General features: G+C 48.1%; 1 long non-coding RNA gene across 1 annotated transcript; it reads left to right on the forward strand.

Annotated features, from left to right (window-relative positions):
- The first annotated feature begins 306 nt into the window (after nt 1-306).
- LOC131380917 (uncharacterized) lies at nt 307-2,256 on the forward strand. Its single transcript, XR_009209218.1, has 3 exons — nt 307-463; nt 572-699; nt 2,040-2,256. It is a non-coding gene; the product is annotated as an uncharacterized LOC131380917 (long non-coding RNA).
- The last annotated feature ends 19,789 nt before the right edge of the window (nt 2,257-22,045 follow it).

The following is a 22,045-nucleotide window of genomic DNA, read 5'->3' on the forward strand; positions in this document are numbered from 1 at the left end:
TGTGCAGGCCTAGATGCCCTTCCAGGAAGTGAGCAAAGGATGAGTTCAACTGGTTTGCTCAGGAGCCATTGTCACAGCCCAAGGGAGCCACAGTGTGGCCTAGAGTGAGCCCAGCTTCAGCAATGATTCAGAGTCCACACACCCAACTTGCTTGATGAGCCTGTGCCTCTCCCTTCTTATGGAAAATGGATATTTATATGGTTTGGCTGTGTCCCCACCCAAATCTCATCTTGAATTTCCATGTGTTGTGGGAGGGACCCAGCGGTAATTGAATCATGGGGGCGGGTCTTTCTCATGCTGTTCTAGTGATAGTGAGTAAGTCTCACGAGATCTGATGGCTTTAAAAAGAGCAGTTCCCCTGCACAAGCTCTCTCTCTTTGCCTGCTGCCATCCATGTTAAGATGTGACTTGCTCCTCCTTGCCTTCTGCCATGATTGTGAGGCTTCCCCAGCCACGTCGAACTGTAAGTCCAATTAAGCCTCTTTCCTTTGTAAATTGCCCAGTCTCAGGCATGTCTTTATCAGCAGTGTGAAAACAGACTAATGCAGCTATGATTACACCCACTTTGCAGGATTCTTATGAAGACAAATTAGAGCACCTGTCACTATAGCCAGCACTCAAGAAATGGGATTATTATCAGAGGGAAAAATGCACAGCCTCACCAGCTATTAAACATGTGGAAATGATGACAATTTAAAGGTAACATGACTTATCTATTAAAGCAAAAAAAAGTTCTGGTTCACAAAAAGACTTGAACAAAAGTATTAGTAGCAGTTTTATCTGTTTATCTATAATTTCCAAATACTGGAAAGAGCCCAGATGTCCATTAGGGGATAAACAAATTGTGGTATATCCATGCAATGAAATACTTCTCAGCAATAGAAAGAGCCACCCACTGGTACATGCAATAACATGGATGAATTGCAAAATCACCGTGCTGGTAAAAGAGGCCTTATGCAAAAGATTTCACACTTTATGCTTTATGATTTCTCTCTCTCTCGCTCTCTCTTTTTTTTTTTATACAGGGTCTTGACTTGTCGCCCAGGCTGGAGTGCAGTGGTGCAGTCACAGCTCACTGCAGCCTCAACCTCTCAGGCTCAAGTGATCCTCCCGCTTCAGCTTCCCAAGTAGCTGGGAGTACAAATGCATGGCACCATGCCCAGCTAATGTTTTTGTAGAGACAGGGTCTCATTATGTTGCCTAGGCTGGTCTCAAACTCCTAGGCTCAAGCAATCCCTCCTGTCTGGGCCTCCCAAAGTGCCAGAATTGTAGGTGTGAGCTACCATGCCTGGTCATATGATTCTATTTGTATGGAATTCTGGAGTAGAAGAAACTAAACTTTGGTAGAAAAAATAAAAATAGTAATTCCTGGAGCCCAGAAATTCTGATTCCAAATTCTGACTGTATCTATTGCAGAAGCATATCATACACAAATATATCTACATAATACTTTCCGATCATCCCTCTTAAACATTTTCTGTAAAACACACCTAAATCCCTTTTGGTTCTATTACTTTGGGATTCTGTTTTGTGTGACTGCTTCAAGATCTTAATTTCTTCTTCCTACTTTTCATTCTCCTTTCTGTACTGTTCAGTAGTGCCTTGTCCCAAGGAAGGAGGAAATATTTGCTGGGGACTTACATGTCCTGGGCCCTGCATCAGGCCTCTGCCACGTGTTCTCTCATTTTATCTTCACAATGGCCCCGTGGGGGAAGTAGTATTTTCCTCATTTTATAAACATAGAAACTGAGACTCAGCTTACTGGCATAGCTTGACCATTGTGATATAGATAATAAGAGGTGGTTTTTCTTAGAGAATAAAGCATTCTTTTAGGCTTTATCTCTTAGACTAAGACCATTTTGAATCGATCTTATTTCTGAGTGAAAACCTTTTATTATAGTAAAAATGGCAAACTCTTTCATTCTCTTAGAGAAGAATTGGTCACTTATTTGGTCTCGGTTCTGAGAAAGTAAGATGCTTACAGTCTTGATAAAGGGCCAATTTTAATAATTGATTTTTTTTCTGTTTTAATCTCACAGCTTATAAATAACATTAGTGGTGGCCTGGATTTATTGTTGTGGCCTCTGGAAGAACTTGGGGGTCCGAAGTTGTTAATCGGTGAATTGTTCGTGAAGGACAGTGCTCACTGTGAAGGTGTGTGTCCTCGGATGCTCTGCCTGGCCCACGGCAGACAAGGCTGTGGCCTGACATCCCTCAGCCTGTCCTCATTGTCCTGGCTCTGAGAAGAAGCCACAAAACACAGTAGAAGAAAAAGAGAAGAGTCTTTTAAAGACTTGTAATGAGTTGTTAATGATAAAAGTAACACATGCCAACTGGAAAAATGTGAATTTTTTATCTCAGCCAAAAGTATAAAGATACTTCAATTTCTTTAAAAAGTTATGGAAATCTGTTGTTGTATGCATAGATTGTTGAATACATCTCTGCTTATTTAAATTCCTGAAAGTCTTATCAATGAGGTCAAAAGGCAGGAACAGGTTGTTTGTTGCTGTTGGTTGTCTTTTTGAGACAGGGTTTTGCTCTATCACCAAAGCTGGAGTGCAGTGGCGCGGTCACAGCTCATTGCAGCCTCCATCTCCTGGGCTCAAGCAATCCTCCCACCTCAGCCTCTAGAGTAGCTAGGATTATAGGTGCACACCACCATGCCTGGCTAATTTTTTTTTGGTAGAGATAGTGTCTTGCTATGTTGCCCAGGCTGGTCTTGAACTCCTGGCCTCAAGCGATCCTTCCAACTTGGCTTCCCAAAGCGTAAGAATTACAGGCATGAGCCATTGCACCCAGCAGAAACGTGTTTAAGGCTCTTAAAAAATATTAGAAAATATTGCTAACTTTTCTTCCAGAAAGGTTTTACCAATGCATGCTTTCATCAGCAATGTGTAGGAAGTATTTCATTGCAGCCTCAGTAATACTGCATATATTCATTTCGAAAACATAGCCAGCTTGCAAAAAAATGTATTTGGTGGTAGCATTTCATTAATAATGAAGTCACAGTTTTTCTATATACTGATTTCTGGCTTCTATGATTCTATTTACTTGAAACTATAGAACATATATAGAGTTTTTTGGATATTTCTATTATGTCTATATATTGCTTTACTTTGTAAGTTCTTTTTTTTTTTCACACCCAGCTAATCTTTTTTGTATTTTTAGTAGAGACGGGGTTTCACCATGTTAGCCAGGATGGTCTTGATCTCCTGACCTCGTGATCTGCCCGCCTGAGCCTCCCAAAGTGCTGGGATTACAGGAGTGAGCCACTGCACCTGGCCAACTTTGTAAGTTCTTTACTCATTTTTCTTACAGAAGGTTAATATTTTTCTTGTTGATTTTTATGAACTCTTTATATATTGAAGGTGTTAACTCCTTAAACACACACACACACAAGAAAAGATAGAAAGAGGGTCATAGAGTGGGCAGATATTGGTAGGAGGGTAGACAGCAACTTTGATGTGTACGTTAGCTTCACACTCCGGGTTTGTAATGCAGTTCTCTTTTTTTTTTTTTTTTTTTTTTTTGAGAGTGAGTCTCACTCTGTGTCGCCTGGCTGGAGTGCTGTGGCACAATCTCAGCTCACTGCAACCTCCGCCTCCCAGCTTCCAGCGATTCTCCTGCCTCAGCCTCCCGAGTAGCTGGGATTACAGGTGTGTGCCACCATGCCCGGCTAATTTTTGCATTTTTAGTAGAGACGGGGTTTCACCACGTTGGTCAGGCTGGTCTCGAACTCCTGATCTCAGGTGATCCACCTGCCTTGGCCTCTCAAAGTGCTGGGATTACAGGCATTAGCCACCGCGCCCGGCCCGTCATGCAGTTCTTAACTGGTGACTCTGGGAGCTGAGCTGTGTTATCTCATCTCCAGTATGTGACAGCCGAGGTCATGGTGGAGGGAGGAGAAAGAACATGGTGGAGGGAGGAGAAAGAACACTCAGGGCATGATGCCCAGGCCTGGACGTGGCATGCATTACTTCCATCTAAATTCTATTCACCAGACCCCAGGCCGATTGTCCCAGTCTAACGGTGCAGAAGGCTGAGAAACATGATCTTGTGTGCAAAGGAAGGAAAAAGGGAACTGTGAGCCCCTGTTCATTTTCTGCCACCCTGCCCTAACCATCCTGTGTTAACTTGCGAAACACCCCAGCCCTCTTAACCCCCTGTCCCTTGTTTTTCTGTGTTTTTCTTTTCCATGGCCCTTATTTTTGACATGCTGTATATATGCATTTATTATGTTATTGTCAGTCCTCCCCCACAAGAATATAAGCTCCGCCAGGTTAGGGATTTCTGTCGATTTTGTTCACTGACTCAGAAAAGCACCTGGCATTGTGTTAGTTAAGGAGACATTGCCTGGTGCTATTTCACGGTGCTAAGAGCCCGCACATTTCCCACACTTTCTCTAGCGCATTCTTCCTCCATCGCCCGCTCCCAGCACCTGGCCAGCCTTCCAACTTCAGCCCATGATCCTCATCCTGCTTGAAGCCCTCCATGACCGCCCCCCGCAACCTCCCACAGAACTGATTGTGCCCTTCTTTGTGAGATAGTCATGCCTTGTACCAAACTCTACTCTGCATTTATCCCACTATTTTACAATTGTGAATTTGTTTGTCTTCCCTATACGACAATGAGCTCCTGTAAGACCTGGCCAACTTAAAGACGTCATAATGTCAGTTGAATGAATGAATGGATGAATAAATAATTGGATAGGCCAACCAATTCTTCACAATTTGGACAGTTTTTAAAACACCCCAGTGAAGTTTGAATATGGACTGGGTATAAATAATACTGTTAAATTTGTTAGGAGTAATAATGACATTAGAGTTATAATGTATCTGACATTCTACATTATATAATGTATATATACTATATTTGTATTATATGGTTATGTAAAGTATATATTATATAACAGACATATATTTTATAATATATGTTCATTGGAGATATATCCTGAACTACAGGTGAACTGATAAGATGCCTAAGGTTTGCAATAAAAGAAAATGGAATCAGGCTGGGCACAGTGGCTCATGCCTGTAATCCCAGCACTTTGGGAGGCCTAGGTGGGTGGATCACCTGAGGTCAGGAGTTTGAGACCAGCCTGGCCAACATAGTGAAATCCTGTCTCTACTAAAAAAAAAAAAAAAAAAAAAAAAAATTAGCCTGGAGTAATGGCAGACGCCTGTAATCCCAGCTACTTGGGAGGCTGAGGCAGAAGAATCGCTTGAACCCGGGAGGCGGAAGTTGCAGTGAGCCAAGAACACGCCATTGCACTCCAACCTGGGCAACAAGAGTGAAACTCCATCTCAAAAAAGAAAAGAAAAGAAAAGAAAAGAAACTGAAATGAAATGAAATAAAAGTAAATAAAAATAAAGTGTGTTGGAGGAGGAGGATAGATGGTGACAAGATGGACAATAGACAAGGTGGGAAAATGTTAATAATTGTTCAAGTTGGGCAATGAGTGTTTCACATTCATCGCACTCTTCTCTCTACCTTTGTGTATGTTTAAAATTTCCTTAATAAAAATTAAAAGCAAATGAAGCGACATAGCCATTCACACTGTGCTCAATGAGAAGGAGAAAAAGGTTCCCAGTGCTGTTAGCTTGTCCACCCTTCACCCGGGTCCAGATGAAACACCTCTCACCTCTTCTAGTGCTGACCATGGAGTTTCGTCATACGTGGAGAGAAAGCCAACAGTGGAAGGAAAATGTGAACACTGAGTAATTAAGACCTGAAATCGGGAAGTCTAAACGGCGTGTCCCATATGCGAGGCTGTGCATCCCACCCTCTGTGGAAGGAAGACAGATGTGGACCTGCGCAGCAGAGGACCGCCTGCACCAAAAAGTCCCCCTGAATTCTTCTAGAGAGTTAGGGCTGGTGAGGGGTCTTAAAAACCACTTAATTCAACTCCCTTATTTTACCAATGCAAGGAAACTATGATTCAAAGATTGCTTGACTTTCCTGAAATAGCAGCAGCGGCCGGGCACAGTGGCTTATACCTGTAATCCCAGCATTTTGGGAGGCCGAGGCAGGCAGATCACCTGAGGTCAGGAGTTCAAGACCAGCCTGGCCAGCAAGGTGAAACCCAGTCTCTACTAAAAATATAAAAGTTAGCTGGACATGGTGGTGCATGCCTGTAATCCCAACTACTCAGGAGGCTGAGGCAGGAGAATTGCTTGAACCTGGGAAGAGGAGGTTGCAGTGAGCCGAGATTGTACCACTGCACTCCAGCCTAGGCAACAAGAGTGAGACTCCGTCTCAAAAAAAATAAAAAAAAAAAAAAGTAAAAATAAAAAAATAGTAGCGACATCAAAACTGAAACCCACATTGGCAGACCCTTGAGTCAATTTTTTCCCCCAGTCTCAAATCCGTTTGTGAAGAGTGTTTGTGTATACACCTTTCCAATAATTTGCCTTCTCTACACCCATGAGAGAGGCAGGCCTAGAAAATGGGTCAGTATGTGCTGATAACTATTTGTAAAAGAATCAAATGTGGCTCAGACATGCAATAAAACTTACTAAACCTCATCAAGTTAAAATGCAGAGTCCCCTGGAGATGCACGGGTTTATGGAGATGCAGCAGAAGGATCATCGGTGGAAGAGATGTGTCCATTGAAAAGCAGAAGAAGCCTCGTTCTCTGCCTTCTGCCCACGGGTCGGGTGAGACTGACCCAGCAGAGCAAGTGTGTCTTAAGCAGGTCCCTCAGCATTGTCTTTTTTTTTTTTTTTCTGAGACAGGGTCTTGCTCTGTACACTGGAGTGCAGTGGCACCATCACGGCTCACCGCAGCCTCAATCTGCTCAGGCTCAGGTGATCCTCCCACCTCAGCTCCCAAGTAGCTGGGACTACTGGCGAGTACCACCATGCCCAGCTAATTTTTCTATTTTTTGTAGAGACAGGTTTTTGCCATGTTGCCCAGGCTGGTCTCGAATTCCTGGGCTCAAACAATCCACCTGCTTTAACCTCCCAAAGTTCTGGGATTACAGGTATGAGCCACCATGCCCAGCCACTCAACATTTTTCTACCATAACCAGTGACCATTCATTGACTGTTGACTCTACAAGCAGTTAGTGCTCATCATCTGGTGCCCTCAACAATCCTACCAATAAGAATCATTATACTCACTTGACAGATGAAAAGAATGAGGCTTACAGAGGGTAAGTGATCTACTAAGGGTCATGCTAATGCGCACTAATGAGTGACTGATCCAGGGCTTCAGTCAGGCCTGTCCAACCTCACAGCTTTTCCTCTTTCCACTGTGCCAAGCTGTGTTTGAAGAATCCAGATGATTTTAACCAAATTAGGATCACTCCTACAAGAGCTAGATATGTCTGTCTTCCTGAATCATGGCGGATGGTGAAAGATGGAACCATTACATCCTCCTGCTCTCCAGGGGAGCTCTCTGGCAGCAGCGCCGCACTCTACAGATTCAGGGGCCATTCCAGGCTGCTGTTGAAATAGGACCATGGAGGCAATAGGGAGGCAATCCCTGCTGGCTGACCCACTGATGGGTGATTCTGCATCCTCTTTCCAAGTCAAACTGGGCCAAGCTGAGGCCTGTGCTCAAATTCCCTTAAACCCTCCTCACCTGTAGCTTTCACCAGCTTAGCAAAAAGGAGGTGAGAGAGGAGAGGGGAGGGGTCGACTATCCATCACTCCTTCCTCCAAGAGTTTCCTTCTGTTGTGAGTGCCTCTCCAGCTCTCCTCCTGACTAGCCACCCCCCCAACCCTTGCCCCACTGGACAAACAGAAAGACACACCTGTCCTCTGCATGTACATGCACAGAAACACACACACATATGTGGGTGCACACACACACACACACACACACACACACACACTGCTCTTCCCAGACCTGTCTTACAGACAAGAAACTTGAGCCCAAACATGTTTCTGGTTTACTCAGCGTCCTCCATGAAAGTCCTCCAGAGACCATATTTGGCTTCTAGAAAGCAATCATATAAAAATGAATAATAAATGAAAATGCACGTCCACACCAAAACCAGTACACAAATGTTCATGGCAGCATGATTCATCATAGCTCCAAGTCCATCAACTGATGACTGGATAAAGGAAATGTGGTCCATCCATGCGACGGAACATGATTTGGCCTTAGAGAGGAAGGAAGTGCTGACATGCATGAGGGCACAGATGAACCCTGACAACGTTATGCTACAAAAGAAACCAGACACAGAAGGCCCCATATTGTGTGAACCGTTGATATGAAGGATTCTGAATTAGCAAATCCATAGAGAAAAAAGTAGATTCGTGGTTGCACGGTGAGGGGAATGGGGAGTGACTGTGATAGGTATGAGGTTTCTTTTTGGAGTGATGAAAATGTTCTAAAATGAAATGACGTCATACTTGCACAACTCCAAATACAGTAAGAACCAGTAAATTGTACACTTTAAATGACTTCATTGTATGGCATGTGAATTATATCTCAATCAAGCTGTTACCCAAATAACAAGCAAATGATGAGGCTTCCTAGGCCCTCTAAGGGGATGGCACAGTTACCGGCAGTCTCTAAGAAGCCTCTGGAAATGTGGGAGGCTAAACCCAAGAAACTGGCCATCTTAGGCAAACTTGCTGAGTGACTCCTAGTGAATACCCCTAGTGAGAGCCCAGCCGGGGAGCGCACCCCACAGAGGCGCGTCCAGCCTGGGGAGCACACCCCACGGAGGCGTGTCCGGCCCGGGTCACAGGACTCCAGACTGTGCTACCAGACAGACCCGGGTTCCAGCCTGACTCTGCCACCTCCCAGCTGTGGGATGGGGACAGGTCCCCTGAGACAGAGCCTCATCTGTCAAATGGAGTAAGAATAATAGGGCTGTGATGAGAATGAAATAAACTCTCAAACATGGTTTGCATTCACAAAGGTGGTCACTGCTATGACAAACACGACGCCACCCCAAGGGATGGGCTGGATAGTTAAAGTTCAGCGACAGAGGAGAGCGCTCATGTAGGATGTCTCAGCGTTCCATGTACCCACAGCGGGACACTTTCAAGGACATGTCCCAAAGTGAGCAGGCTCTGTGTCCCTCTTGTATGAAACCTCAGAGCAGCAGCGTCCAGATGGCAGATTTGCACAAGACATCAGCGTGTTATGAGAAAACATAATGCCAGTCCATCATTTCTGATGCTTTGCCTGAGAGGTTTCCCCCATTATCTCATGTTTTAAATCATCAAGTAGGCACTGTTCCTAAATGCAGGATGCTGGGCGGAATTTCACACAGGTACGAAAGGGAGAAGTTGAGTCCTTATTCTCAAGAAGTAATTCTCATAGCAACTCTGTGAGCTTGGTAGGGCTGTTATTAGCATGTCCATTTTACAGATGAAAAAACTGAGTCCCAGACAGGCTAAATGCCCTGCCCAAGATCTTGTAGCTATTAAAGTTGCGGGCAATGTTGAAATTCAAGCCTATGGGGGTCCTGACCTCCAGCCTCATGTCTTCCTCTGGCTATGGGTTCTCTAAGACATCAAAGCGTGGGCTTAAGACTGTCAGAGGCACTGCCTACCTCACAAATAATCAAGCAATGAGGACAGGAAACCGAGACAGAGGCCTTGTCAGGACCTACTACATAATCTGCAGGACCAAGTACAAAATGAAAATGCAAGCCCCTCGTTCGACTATCATGAAGACAGTGACAGCAGAGCATCAAAGCCAGCTCAGGGCCCTTCCACACACCAGTCCCTGTGTGGCTGTGACTGCACAGTCACAGGTTCCTGAAGCCAGCCTGCCCCTCGTCCCTGTCACACAAACGCCCAGCGCAGAGCAGACATATCTGAGTAACCCTACCCTCTGGCTCAAACAAGAAACAAACTCTCCTGGTCAGGCTTTGAGCCTGCCCTGACCCCACGTCCAGCCACCTGCCATGTGGACATGCATCTCTCGGGATGGCTGACCCAGCATCCTTCAGCATTTCCGACTTTGCAGATTTGCAATCTCTTGGCTGACACTGCAGCCACCTTCTTTGCCTGAGAAACCGTCGCCCTTGCCAGGGTTCAGCGCAGTGACACGCAGATCCATTAACACTCTCCGGGTGCCGTGGAGTGGAAATGCTATGTAAAGCTAGAGGGCTCGTTGGCAGGGCTGTCAGAGCTGCGTTTTTCTTATGTGACTGTTTTGTCCCCTTGTTTGTGGCGCCTGTGGCTGTCTTACAGAAAACAACACACTACACTGACAACTGGCTGATCTTTCTTTCCATCTGTCCTGCGAGCCTTACTTTTTCTGAATAACAGGTACACAGGAATGGCAGACAAGCCAGACCCTGCTAGAATTTCATGAATAAGAAAGAGAATTTGGTATTAATTAGACATCAGAGGAAGACAGAAGTGAGTCCTGGGTCTTCCAAAGACCCGATGAATTAGCTGTGAGATTTAAACAGGGCACATTCTCTCTCTTATGGCTTGAACTGTGTTTCCCAAAACAAAGACATGTTGAAGTCCTACCCCCCAGTACCTCAGAATGTGACCTTCTTTGAAAATATAGACCGGGCATGGTGGCTTACACCTGTAATCCCAGCACTTTGGGAGGTCAAGGCAGGCGGATCACCTAAGGTCAGGAGTTCAAGACCAGCCTGGCCAACATGGTGAAACCCTATCTCTACTAAAACTACAAAAATTAGCTGTGTGTGGTGGCAGGTGCCTGTAATCCCAGCTATCGGGAGGCTGAGGTAGGAGAATCGCTTGAACTCAGGAGGCGGAGGTGGCAGTGAGCCGAGATCACACCATTGCACTCCAGCCTGGGTGACAGAGCAAGACTCCATTAAAGAAAGAAAAGAGAGAGAGAGAGAAAGAAAAGAAAGAAAGGAAGGAAGGAAGGAAGGAAGGAAGGAAGGAAGGAAGGAAGGAAGGAAGGAAGGAAGGAGGAAGGAAGGAAGGAAGGAAGGAAGGAAGGAAGGAAGGAAGGAAGGAGAAAGAAAGAAAGAAAGAAAGAAAGAAAGAAAGAAAGAAAGAAAGGAAGGAAGGAGAAAGAAAGAAAGAAAGGGAGAAAGAAAGAAAGAAAGAAAGAAAGAAAGAAAGAAAGAAAGAAAGAAAAGAAAGGAAGAGAGAGAGGGAGGGAGGGAGGGAGGAAGGAAAGGAGGGAGGGAGGAAGGAAGGAAGGAAGGAAGAAAAGAAGGAAGGGAGTGAGGAAGGGGAAAATATAGGCGGTGGCTCACACCTGTAATCCTAGCACTTTGGGAGACTGAGGCAGGTGGATCAATTGAGGCCAGTAGTTCAAGACCATCCTGGCCAACATGGTGAAAGCCCAACTCTACTAAAAAGTATAAAAATTAGCCGAGCATGCCTGTAGTCCCAGCTAGTCAGGATGCTGAGGCACGATAATTGCTTGAACCCAGGAGGAGGAGGTTGCAGTGAGCCAAGACTGTGCCACTGCACTCCGGCCTAGGTGAAAGAATAAGACTATGTCTCAAAAACAAAAAAGAGAAGAAAAAAAAGAGAAAGGAAAATATAGGGTTGTTGCAGATGTAATTAGTTAAATTAAGATGAGGTCATACTGGAGCAGTGTGGACCTCTAACCCAATATGACTAGTGTCCTTATAAGAAGACGTGAAGAGACGCATGTGGGTGGAGGCAGAGACTGGAGTGATGTTTCCACAGGCCAAGGAACATGGAAGATGCCCATTAGGCCACCGGAAGCCGGGAGGGAGGCCTGGGCTAGATGATCCCAGCACGACTTGCCACCTTGGAAGAGGACCCACCAGGCCCAGCTCAGCCTTCAGGTGGCCGCCTCCCTGGCTGACAGCTGGCCCTGCCGCAGCCTGGGTGGCCTGTAGAAGGAAGCAACCCTGCCAACACCTTGATCTCAGGCCTCTGGCCTCCAGAGCTGTGTGAGAGCACATTTCAAGAGCACGAAGCCACCCAGTGAGCGGCACTTTGCCACGGCAGCCCCCGGAAACGGATGCACCTCATTACCTGAAACGTAACAAGGGTGTTGGCCTGGATGATCTTTGAGGTCCTTTCCATCTCTACATATGCTGACTTTGGTCACATTCCCATCTCGTCCCCAAAAGTCAAATTGTCACTCAAGGCAAATTTACCCAGTTCTTTCTGTTGTTCCTTCATTCCAGAAGCTTCCTGGACCCTAGCAACCAGCACTGTCTCCCTCTGCAGCTCCTCGATGAGTGGGCTGCCTCCTCCATGCTCCACTGCACGCCTGCTTCATGTCAGGCACTCTGCTGGGAAGTGGGGTAAAAATGCAGACTGGTCTCTTGACCTCATGAAGGTGGGATTCTAGTGAAGACTTGGCTTTGAACACAAAATCTACCAGGGCAGCTGTCCCCCAGGATGGCCCCCAGTGAGCCCCACATCCTGGTGTGTTCACAACCCCATGGAGTTGCCTCCCTTGTTGATGTGGGGCTGGCCTATCAACCGATGAATGGATAGAGGAGATGTGGTATGTCCATACAATGGAATAGCACTCAGCTATGAAAAGGAATGAAATGCTGACACATGTTACAACATGGAGGAACTTTGGAAACATTATGTTGAGTGAAATAACACAGGCACTAAAGGACAAATATCGCAGGATTCTACTTACACGAGGTTCCTAGAATAGGCAGAATTCACAGAGACAGAAAGCAGATTAGGGGCTACCAGGGATGGGGAGGGATGGGGGAATGGAAGTTATTGATTAATGGGTACAGAGTTTCTACATGGGGTTTTGGAAGTAGATGTAGTGATGGTTGTACATTGTGAATATAATTAATGCCACTGAATTGCACATCTAAAAATGATTAACATGGCATCATTCGTAATATATATTTTACCACAACAATATAAAAATAAATTCAAAGCCAGCCTGGGCCATATAGCAAGACCTTATCTCTAAAAAAAAAAGAAAATTTAAGTAGCCGAGCATGGTGGTGCATGCCTGTGGTCCCAGTTTTTTGGAAGACTGAGACGGGAGGATCACTTGAGCCTGGGAGGTCAAGGCTGCAGTGAGCCATGATCATGCCACTGCACTCCAGCCTGGGCAATCGAGCAAGACTGTCTCCAAAAAGACTGGCCTATGTGACCAAAACAACACGGCAGACATGCTAGTGTATGACCTTCACATCAAGGTCACAAAGGCATCCTAGCCTCTGCCTACGACTCCAGGCTCACTTGTTCCGGAGGAAGCTGGCTGCCACGCCATGAAGACATGCAAGCAGCCCCATGGCAGGACCCTTGCGAAGGGAAACTGAGGCCTCAAGTCGATCGCCAGCACCAACTTGCCACCTTGGAAGAGGACCCACCGGGCCCAGCACAGCCTTCAGGTGACCGCCTCCCTGGCTGACAGCTGGCCCTGCCGCAGCCTCCTGAGAGGCCAGAACCATCCAGCTAAACCTCTCCTGACACCTAAACCAAGGACACCATGGCACGTGATAAGTAATTATGTGGTTTTAAGCCAATATGTTTTAGAGTTATTTGCTACATACCATTATAGCACTAATACACTCATCAGTAAATATGAGGACGGGCTCATGTCTGTAGTCCCAGCACTTTGCGATGCCAAGGCAGGAGGATCACTTGAGCCCAGGAATTCAAAACCAGTCTGGGCAACATAGAAAGACCGTCTCTATTTTTTTTAATTAAAAAAATTTTTTAAGAAGTACAAAAAATGAATAAATATGAGGACAAAGTGGCCAAGCACAGTGGCTCACGCCTGTAATCCCAGCACTTTGGGAGGCCGAGGCGGGCAGATCATGAGGTCAGGAGATCAAGACCATCCTGGCCAACATAGTGAAACCCCGTCGCTACTAAAATACAAATACAGGAGGAGGCAGCATCGTCCAGGAGGGCGGCTCAAAGCTGGACTCCCCTGATTCCTGGCTATGAGACCTCACGTTTCCTAACTTGTCTGTGACATGGTTTTCTCATATTCAAGCAAAGATATTATTAGTACCAACCTTCTGGGGCTCCTGTGACGATTCAGTGAATGAGGCCCCGTAAATCAGAGGGCACCCACATTTGGTGTAGGAGAACTGCCACTGCTTCCCCATGGACATCAGTAACACAAGCAACAGGTGTGTGCACAAACATTTGCACAGCTGGCACTGCCTACAGCAGGGTCCTGACACCCGGGCGGCCTCACCCACAGCTCTGGCAGCAGCAGAGACCTGGGGCCAGTCCACGAATTCACAAATAGTCCGTTCTGTAATGCTGCGATGCAGACATCCCTAAAAATCACTGCACTCTGCAAAATCATGTGAGATGACCCAGCAGGCTATGAGGGAGATAGAGTTAGGGGCTTCATCAGCAAGACATTTACCAAAGACTGGAACCTAATAAAAATGATAGCACAGACCGGGCGCGGTGGCTCATGCCTGTAATCCCAGTACTTTGGGAGGCCGAGGTAGGTGGATCACCTGAGGTCAGGTGTTCGAGACCAGCCTGGCCAACATGGCAAAACCCCATCTCTACTAAAAATACAAAAATTCGCTGGGCATGGTGACAGGCACCTGTAATCCCAGCTACTCAGGAGGCTGAGGCAGGAGAATTGCTTGACCCAGGAAGCGGAGGTTGCAGTGAGCTGAGATCGCGCCACTACACTCCAGCCTGGGCGACGAGAGTGAACTGTCTCAAAAAAAAAAAAAAAAAAAAAAAAAGATAGCACAGTTTTACATGTTAAATGGTTAAGAAATACATACAAACTAAAATTATTATGGTGCTTTCCTTTAAAAAGACTTGAGGCTTGTTTGAGGAACTGGGGGCTGGGGTTGTGAGCTGCGTGATCTGGAATTGGGGGGCACATTCTAGCACCGGAGCTGGATGGATGTGACTCCTAACCCACCCTGTGAAAGGAGGGCTGGAGGGTGCATGGGTGGGGTTGTGTGTTCCTAGGGTGTGTGCGAGGGTGGGGTTGTGTGTTCCTAAGGTGCGTGCATGGGTGTGGTTGTGTGTTCCTAGGTTCTGGTCAGCCAGGTGCCATTCTCTGCATTCGCCTGGTGTTTCTGAGGACAAAATTGTGCGGAGCAAATGTGAACTTTGAAACTCACGTTATGCTCCAATTGTTCCCTACTCTAGCAATTGTAGATTGCTATCGGAACAATTGGAGCAAATTTATTTTCAAAACAAGCCGTAGAGCGGAACTGAAAGCATCACATCCCTTGAGGACTCCAGACGCGTTGAGGAAGGGGAGCTTTCTAGAAGGTGGCATCTGCAGATGTCGACATCAGTGGCGGTGCCAGGAGGGGCTTTGCAGGGCCACAGGGCAGCAGCTCCATGCAGCTGGCCCCACCCCAGGCCTGGTGAGCTCTCCTGGCTGTGTACTCAGCCCTCAGCCTGATGACCCACACCAGATGCACAGCCTGCTGCTTACCAAGCCCTCCCACCCACACCAGGGTGCCTCCTGACAGCCTCACGGGGACAAAGTGCAGGCATCATTCGTCCACATTTGACAGAGATGGAAGAGGGGGCTCAGAGAAGCTGATTACTTGCCCGAAGACACACAGCCTGCAAAGTGAGGTGGCGCTTCCACATCCCAGGCTCTGGCTGACCCTCTGCCTGCCCTCCTATGCAGTAGATGGGGTCTCGTCACCAAGCGCTGGGATAAACTCCAGGGGTCAGGCTCAAGGCCACGCATCCAGAGGCAAAGGCTGCAAGAAGAGAGGTGCAGGAAACCCAGGTAACCGAAAGGCACCTGCCTCGAGCGAGCTTCCTCCGGCCCTGACACCTGATCCTTCTTTCAGTGGAAAGGACAAGCCACCGTCCACACTGCGCCTTTAACAGTCACACCCAGGGAGGCTGAGGAATGTTCCGGAACAGCCAGGATGTGGGCTTCTTTGTAGCAGGAGCGTGCCACATGCGGTTCAATCCTGAGTCAGAGGCCTGAGCAAGCAGCTTGCAAGATGTTTGAGGAGCTTAGCATGGACTGTGGCAGGCGGGCAGTTGCTTCTATGATTAAAAAGGCCCGACTCCCGCCTGCATCTGCCCTCGACTCTCAGGGCACACCTGGGCCCTCGGGCCAGGTGTGCTCAGCTGAGCTTGGCCGTTTCTCCTCCCTCGCTCCACAGGCTGCACAGGGCCAGTCGGTCATCACACAGCCCACGCGGCCTTTGGGACCAAGCCTGCCCTGCTGGGATATGCTTCAGGGACCTGAGGATGGAACACTCCCCTGGGCCAGTGGACACACACACGCGCGCGCGCACGCACACACACACAGAAGCAAAAACTGCTTTGTCCAAGAAAGGCACAGACGCATTTATAACCAGATTCCAAGGTCAGCTGCTTGGAGCATGAAGCGAGGTCATGTTCTCTTGCTTCTTGAACTAGGTCATCTCTCAAAGAAATCTCAGGGTCCTCCTTCAAAATAACTCCAAGACCCCCAGCCCAGCAGATGCTCTGTCAGTCCAAAGGTCAAGCCCTGGTCACAGCATCTCAAGGAGACAGACAAGTCACCTGAGTGTCTGTTGCAGCGGCCAACACCACAGGGTGTTGCTGTTAGGAAAGGTACCCTCCCCCTTCAGCTCTGCAAAGTCCAAGCTCACGGCCAGAAATCCTCAGCCACCAGGCAAAGAGCTGGCCTGTCCTGTCTTCCTGGCTCCTCTCCGCCTCAACTGGACCCACAACATCGAGTGCCCTGGGAACAGAGCATGGCACGCTGACCACGCTTCTTAGGGCTGCCCAGTCACAGCCCCACACTGTGTTCAGAACCCCCACCCTCAGGATCCCCAGCTGGGCCAGGGCGGGAGCCAGGCTCCCCTCTCCACTTCAAAGCCCTTCCCCCAGCGCCCCCCTTCACCTCCTGTGCAGGGATCAGTGGTGCTTCTTTCAGGGGAAAAGCACAGTTGCCCCGTATGAAATCTGAGTACAGCTGCGTGGTGGACGGTGTTGTGGATCTTTGTCATTGCTACGAGAATCTTGCTCCCAGCTGCACTCCATCTGATACCTGTTGGAGGTGTGCACTGCAACAGGTGAAGCCACCATCCTGCCCACCTGTGATCCAAAAAAAGAAAAAAAAATCTGAGAGGAGAATGGAGATCTGGAGTCAGCCTGCGTGATGGGGGAGAAGCTGCTTCCGTCCCGAGCCTCAGAGGCAGAAGTCAGTGGCCCAAACTCCAGGGCCTAGTTACTGGTGTGTGCATATACATGCACACACGTATGTGCAGATTCGTGTGTGCCTATGCACAGATATGCATCTAGGATGTGTGCACACATGTTCACACATGGAGAATCCAATGAACTGCTACATGTTTCCATGTGTATATATATTATATATAGATATTTACTGGTTTGTTTGTATGTATGTGTATATATACTGGTATATGTGTGTGTAGACTATCATGCATGTATGTGTGTATACATATACTGGTATGTATGCGTGTGCATATATAGAGGTATATATATGTGTGTGTGTCCGTATCTATTTACTAGTATATATGATGTGTGTGTGTACTGGTATGGATGTGTGGGTATGTGCATTTGCTGGTATGTATGTATGTGTTTGCTAACACACACGTGCACAGGCAGAATGCTTCCAGGGGACCGCACAGCCTCTAGTTTGCAGCCCCCACCCCTCCCTTTGCCCCTGCACTCTCCCCTGTCTGAACTGCATTCGCATGAAAAGGTGCAGGTTCTGGCCCGGCAGCGCCACCTCCTGGACACCTAGGGATTTCTGGCAGCGCCTACTTGGCCACCAGCACTCAGAGGGAAAGATGAATCCGAGAGAGATCAGGGGATGGGGCACTGAGTGACGTCCCCAGGATCACAGGGTTCTCAGACGGCCCCAGCAGTCCATGAATTCATCTGCAACTCTACAGATGAATTCCAAAGGGCCAGAACCCTTAATAAATCAGGGAGTCCTCCACCTCAAAGTGGGGAAGACTCAGCCCCAGGGGAGTAAAGTCTGGGTGACCCCAGGAGGGACAGGGGAACTTGCTGGGCAGCTGGCCTTGTGCTGCCACAGCTTGTCAGGGAGGTTTCTACAGCACATGGAGGGAGGTGGGTGGTGGGGGCAGTAAGCAGAGGGAGGGGAGGCTCCAGGGGGTCCCGGATGGAGTGCTGGAGGCTTCGGGGAACCTGGAGTGGAAGAGAGTTTTAGAAGAAGCAAGCCAGGGCTGGGCACAGCGGCTCAGGCATGTAATCCCAGCACTTTGGGAGGAGAGGAGGGCAGATCACCTGAGATCAGGAGTTCGAGACCAGCCTGGCCAACATGGTGAAACCCCACGTCTACTAAAAATACAAAAATTAGCCAGGCATGGTGGTGCACTTCTGTAATCCTAACTATTCAGGAAGCTGAGGTAGGAGAATCACTTGAACCCAGAAGGCAGAGGATGCAGTGATCCGAGATCATGCCACTGTACTGCAGCCTGGGTGACAGAGTGAGACTCCATCAAAAAAAAAAAAAAAAAAAAAGACAATGCTTAAATAGGACAAATTGAAATCCTGTCCAGTGGAATAGCACTTCTGAGGTGTTCCTGCCAAGACAGATAACGCAAATCAAATCCCCAGGGGGCAGCAGTCTCTCAAGTGGCGGCACAGCCCACAGAATAACTGGCTCTTAATCTTGGAAAGTGTCAAGGCCATGAAAGTCAAGTAAAGACTGAGCTCAGCTTCAGACTCCAGGAGACTAAGGAGATGTGACAACCAGAAGCCACGTGCCAATTTGAACTGGGTGCATTCACTGTGAAGAAATCACCAGACCACTGGGGAGACTTGAACAGCAGCAACGCGCCCTGCGAACTTGAGTTGTGAGTGAAGGTTGTTCTGACCGACCATGTGGGAGAAGTCCGTATTTGCCGGAAATACACCGGAGTACTGGGGGTGATGGAGTATCGGAGGTGGAGTATTAGGGAGCAAGTGTCGACAATTTACCCTCAAATGGTTCAGGAAAAAATACATGATTTGTGCTGCGGTGGAAGCTCTTCTGTAAGTCAGAGATTATTTTAGATTTTTTAAAAATTACACACACACGCCCACAAAACTATCTCTGGCAAATTCCTGAGAAGAGCAGGACTCTCCTCCTCCAATGAGCAATTCTAACCAGGGAAACTTCTCTACCTGGCATTGAAATCTGGCCCACAGGAGGTGCTTCCCTGGCCCCAACCCCCTCTTCCCTCAGACTCCTAATGGGATGGAGTCAGGGAAACAGGATCAACACACCTGGGGGTCCAGACTGTAGAGCGTCGGCAGGGAGGGTTATCGCTGGCTTTTACTGGGCACTCACTGTGTGGATGGGGCTTTAAGTCAAGCTGACCAGGGATTGAATCTTGGCTTACGTTAGCTTTGTGATCCTGGGCAAGTCGCTTTACCTCTCTGAGTCTTGGCTTTCTGCTGTGTAAAATAAGGACAAATAACCTCTATCTTGCTGGGTTGTGATTCAGATTAGAGAGAATTGTGCAGAATGTCAGGTACAGCAATGGATTTCCAGACTTCAGGCCTGTGGGAAGTCAGCCTCAGAATCTCCTGGGAATCTTTTTATCGAACACAGATTCCTGTAACCTACTCTCAGAGATTCTGATCAAACTCACCTGGCCAGTTTCAGCTACACCTGCTGAACTATTTACCGAACTATTTACAGCTCTCCAAATGCACTATAGCACTTCTTACCACTATGCCTTTGTACACACAGTTCCCCCATCTAGAATGCCCTTCCCCCTTTAATTGAAAAACTCCTACTCATCCTTCAAAACCCAGCTGAAATGTCTCCCCATTGATGAAGACTTTCCTGACCATGGCCCCACCTCCCAGTACTCGCTTCTTTGCCGGATCAGTTGTTATGACATCAGTAAGACGTATAATTACCTTCCATTTAGTGAATCTATTATGTACCTCTCATTTCACATACTGTATCTTTACAACAGTTACGCCAAGGACTAATTATTAGCCCTGTTTCCCTGTTTACATATGAAAAAGCTGAGTCTCTGAGAGCTTAAGCGGCTTGCCCTCAGTCCCACAGCTGATCGGGGACAAAGCCAGAACCCCAGGCTACTGAGCCCCGAATCTCTAGCTCTTGGTCTGCCTTCCCCTTTCAGCACGTGAGCCTGCAGATGTCAGAGCCCAGGGTGTGCTGTGCATTCATCGCATTCCTTTCTTTCTTTTTTTCTTTCTTTCTTTCTCTCTCTCTCTCTCTCTCTCTTTCTTTCTTTCTTTCTTGAGACGAAGCTTCACTCCTGTTGCCCAGGCTGGAGTGCAATGGCGAGATCTTGGCTCACTGCAACCTCTGCCTCCCGGGTTCACCCAATTCTCCTGCCTCAGCCTCCCAAGTAGCTGGGATTACAGGCGTGCGCCACCACGCCCAGCTAATTTTTTGTGTTTTTAGTACAGAAGGGGTTTCACCATGTTGGCCAGGCTGGTCTCGAACTCCTGACCTCAGGTGATCCACACGCCTCAGTCTCCCAAAGTGCTGGGATTACAGGCGTGAGCCACCGCGTGTGACCTAGAATTAGGGTTCATTCATCTCTGAGTCCTCATCAGCACATTCCCTGATGCACAAACAGTAGGGAGCCCTAAGTGTCGGTCCCTATCTCCCAGGTCCACACCGCCTTCTGCCACACCAGGCTCTCTCCAGGCTGGCTGAGAGGGTGGAGCTGGCAGCCTCTGAGGCTGGTAAGCCGCGTGCCTTTGGGAGGTGAGGGGGACAGAGGGTGGGGTAACCAAGCAGGGCCTCTCCTAAGGAGGGCTTCCCCGGCTTTCCCCGGGGCGCAGCATCGACATTCGCCACCAGGGGGTGCTGCCGCACCGTTCCCGGCGCCTCCTCTGCCCCGCGAGGGACTGGGGCGTTTTCCACCGGGCGTGTGTCTGGGGCTGTGACTCAGAATCCTCAAACTCAGAGTTCACAGACGGAGGAACTCATGCTCAGACTACTGAACAAAAATATACAGAGCATGAAATTTTTACTCTAGAAATAGGGCACCTCTCTCCCCCTTGGGGAAAAGCGTTTTCCCTACTTCAGTAGGAGTTAACTCGCCAAGGCTTTTAGGAGACGCCGCACAGCTGTGCTCCCGCTCATTGAAAAAAAGATGCCAAAAGTGTAGAATTTGACCACAAACAACCGAGCTCCACAACGGAGTGTGGCCTGTATGCCAGGCCCTGTGCTGGGGGGTGCAAAAGGCCCCCGTGTCTAGCCTGGCAGCAGTGACTTCGGGGTCCCTCCAGCAAGCTTGGCTACAGGTGTTCAATCTTACTGACATATTTTACAAATATAGCTACATTTTTCCAGCCCAAATTCAGTACACACGACCTAGCAAAGCATTCCAGAGGCAAACGGCTTTCTAGGAAGTGTAGCTTAGGAACCTAAATGCTGGCATTCTGGGGCTGACGGCGTCCGGGAGCCACGAGCAGAGGATTTGAAAACGGGCCTGTCTGGAAAGCCCAGATCAGAGGGTCCCAAGAGCAGCGCTGGGCAGGCCCCGGATGCCTCCATTGTAGGGGATTCTGGGGTCTCCTCCCCTCACAGACCCTTCTCCTCCACGAAGCTTCTTCCGGGGGCCTGAGCAAAGTCCCTCTTCTGCCTGGCATTCCACTCAAGCCGCCTCCTTTTCTCTCTGCACCTTCTCCTGGGAAATCTCATCCAAGTCCATGGCCTTAAACCTCTATCAAAGATGCCCCTAAGGCCGGGTGCAGTCGCTCACACCTGTAATCCCAGCACTTTGGGAGGCTGAGGCGGGTGGATGGATCACCTGAGGTCAGGAGTTCAAGACCAGCCTGACCAACATGGTGAAACCCTATCTGTACTAAAAATACAAAACATTAGCCAGGCATAGTGGTGTACACCTATAACCCCAGCTACTTGGGAGGCTGAGGCAGGAGAATCGCTTGAACCCAGGAGGCAGAGGTTACAGTGAGCCAAGATTATACCACTGCACTCCAGCCTGGGCCACAGAGCGAGACTCCATCTCAAAAAACAAAACAAAACAAAAAGCAAAGATGTCCCTAAGACACCATTACTGAACATATAGACCAATAAATAACAATGATTACACAAATCACATGATAAATTGCATAACACCACACACGCACACCACACACACACCACACACACATCACACACACACCACACACACATCACACACACACCACACACATCACACACACACACCACACACACACATCACACACAC

Source organism: Hylobates moloch, unplaced genomic scaffold, assembly GCF_009828535.3.
Source record: "Hylobates moloch isolate HMO894 unplaced genomic scaffold, HMol_V3 SCAFFOLD_13, whole genome shotgun sequence".
NCBI lineage: Eukaryota > Metazoa > Chordata > Mammalia > Primates > Hylobatidae > Hylobates > Hylobates moloch.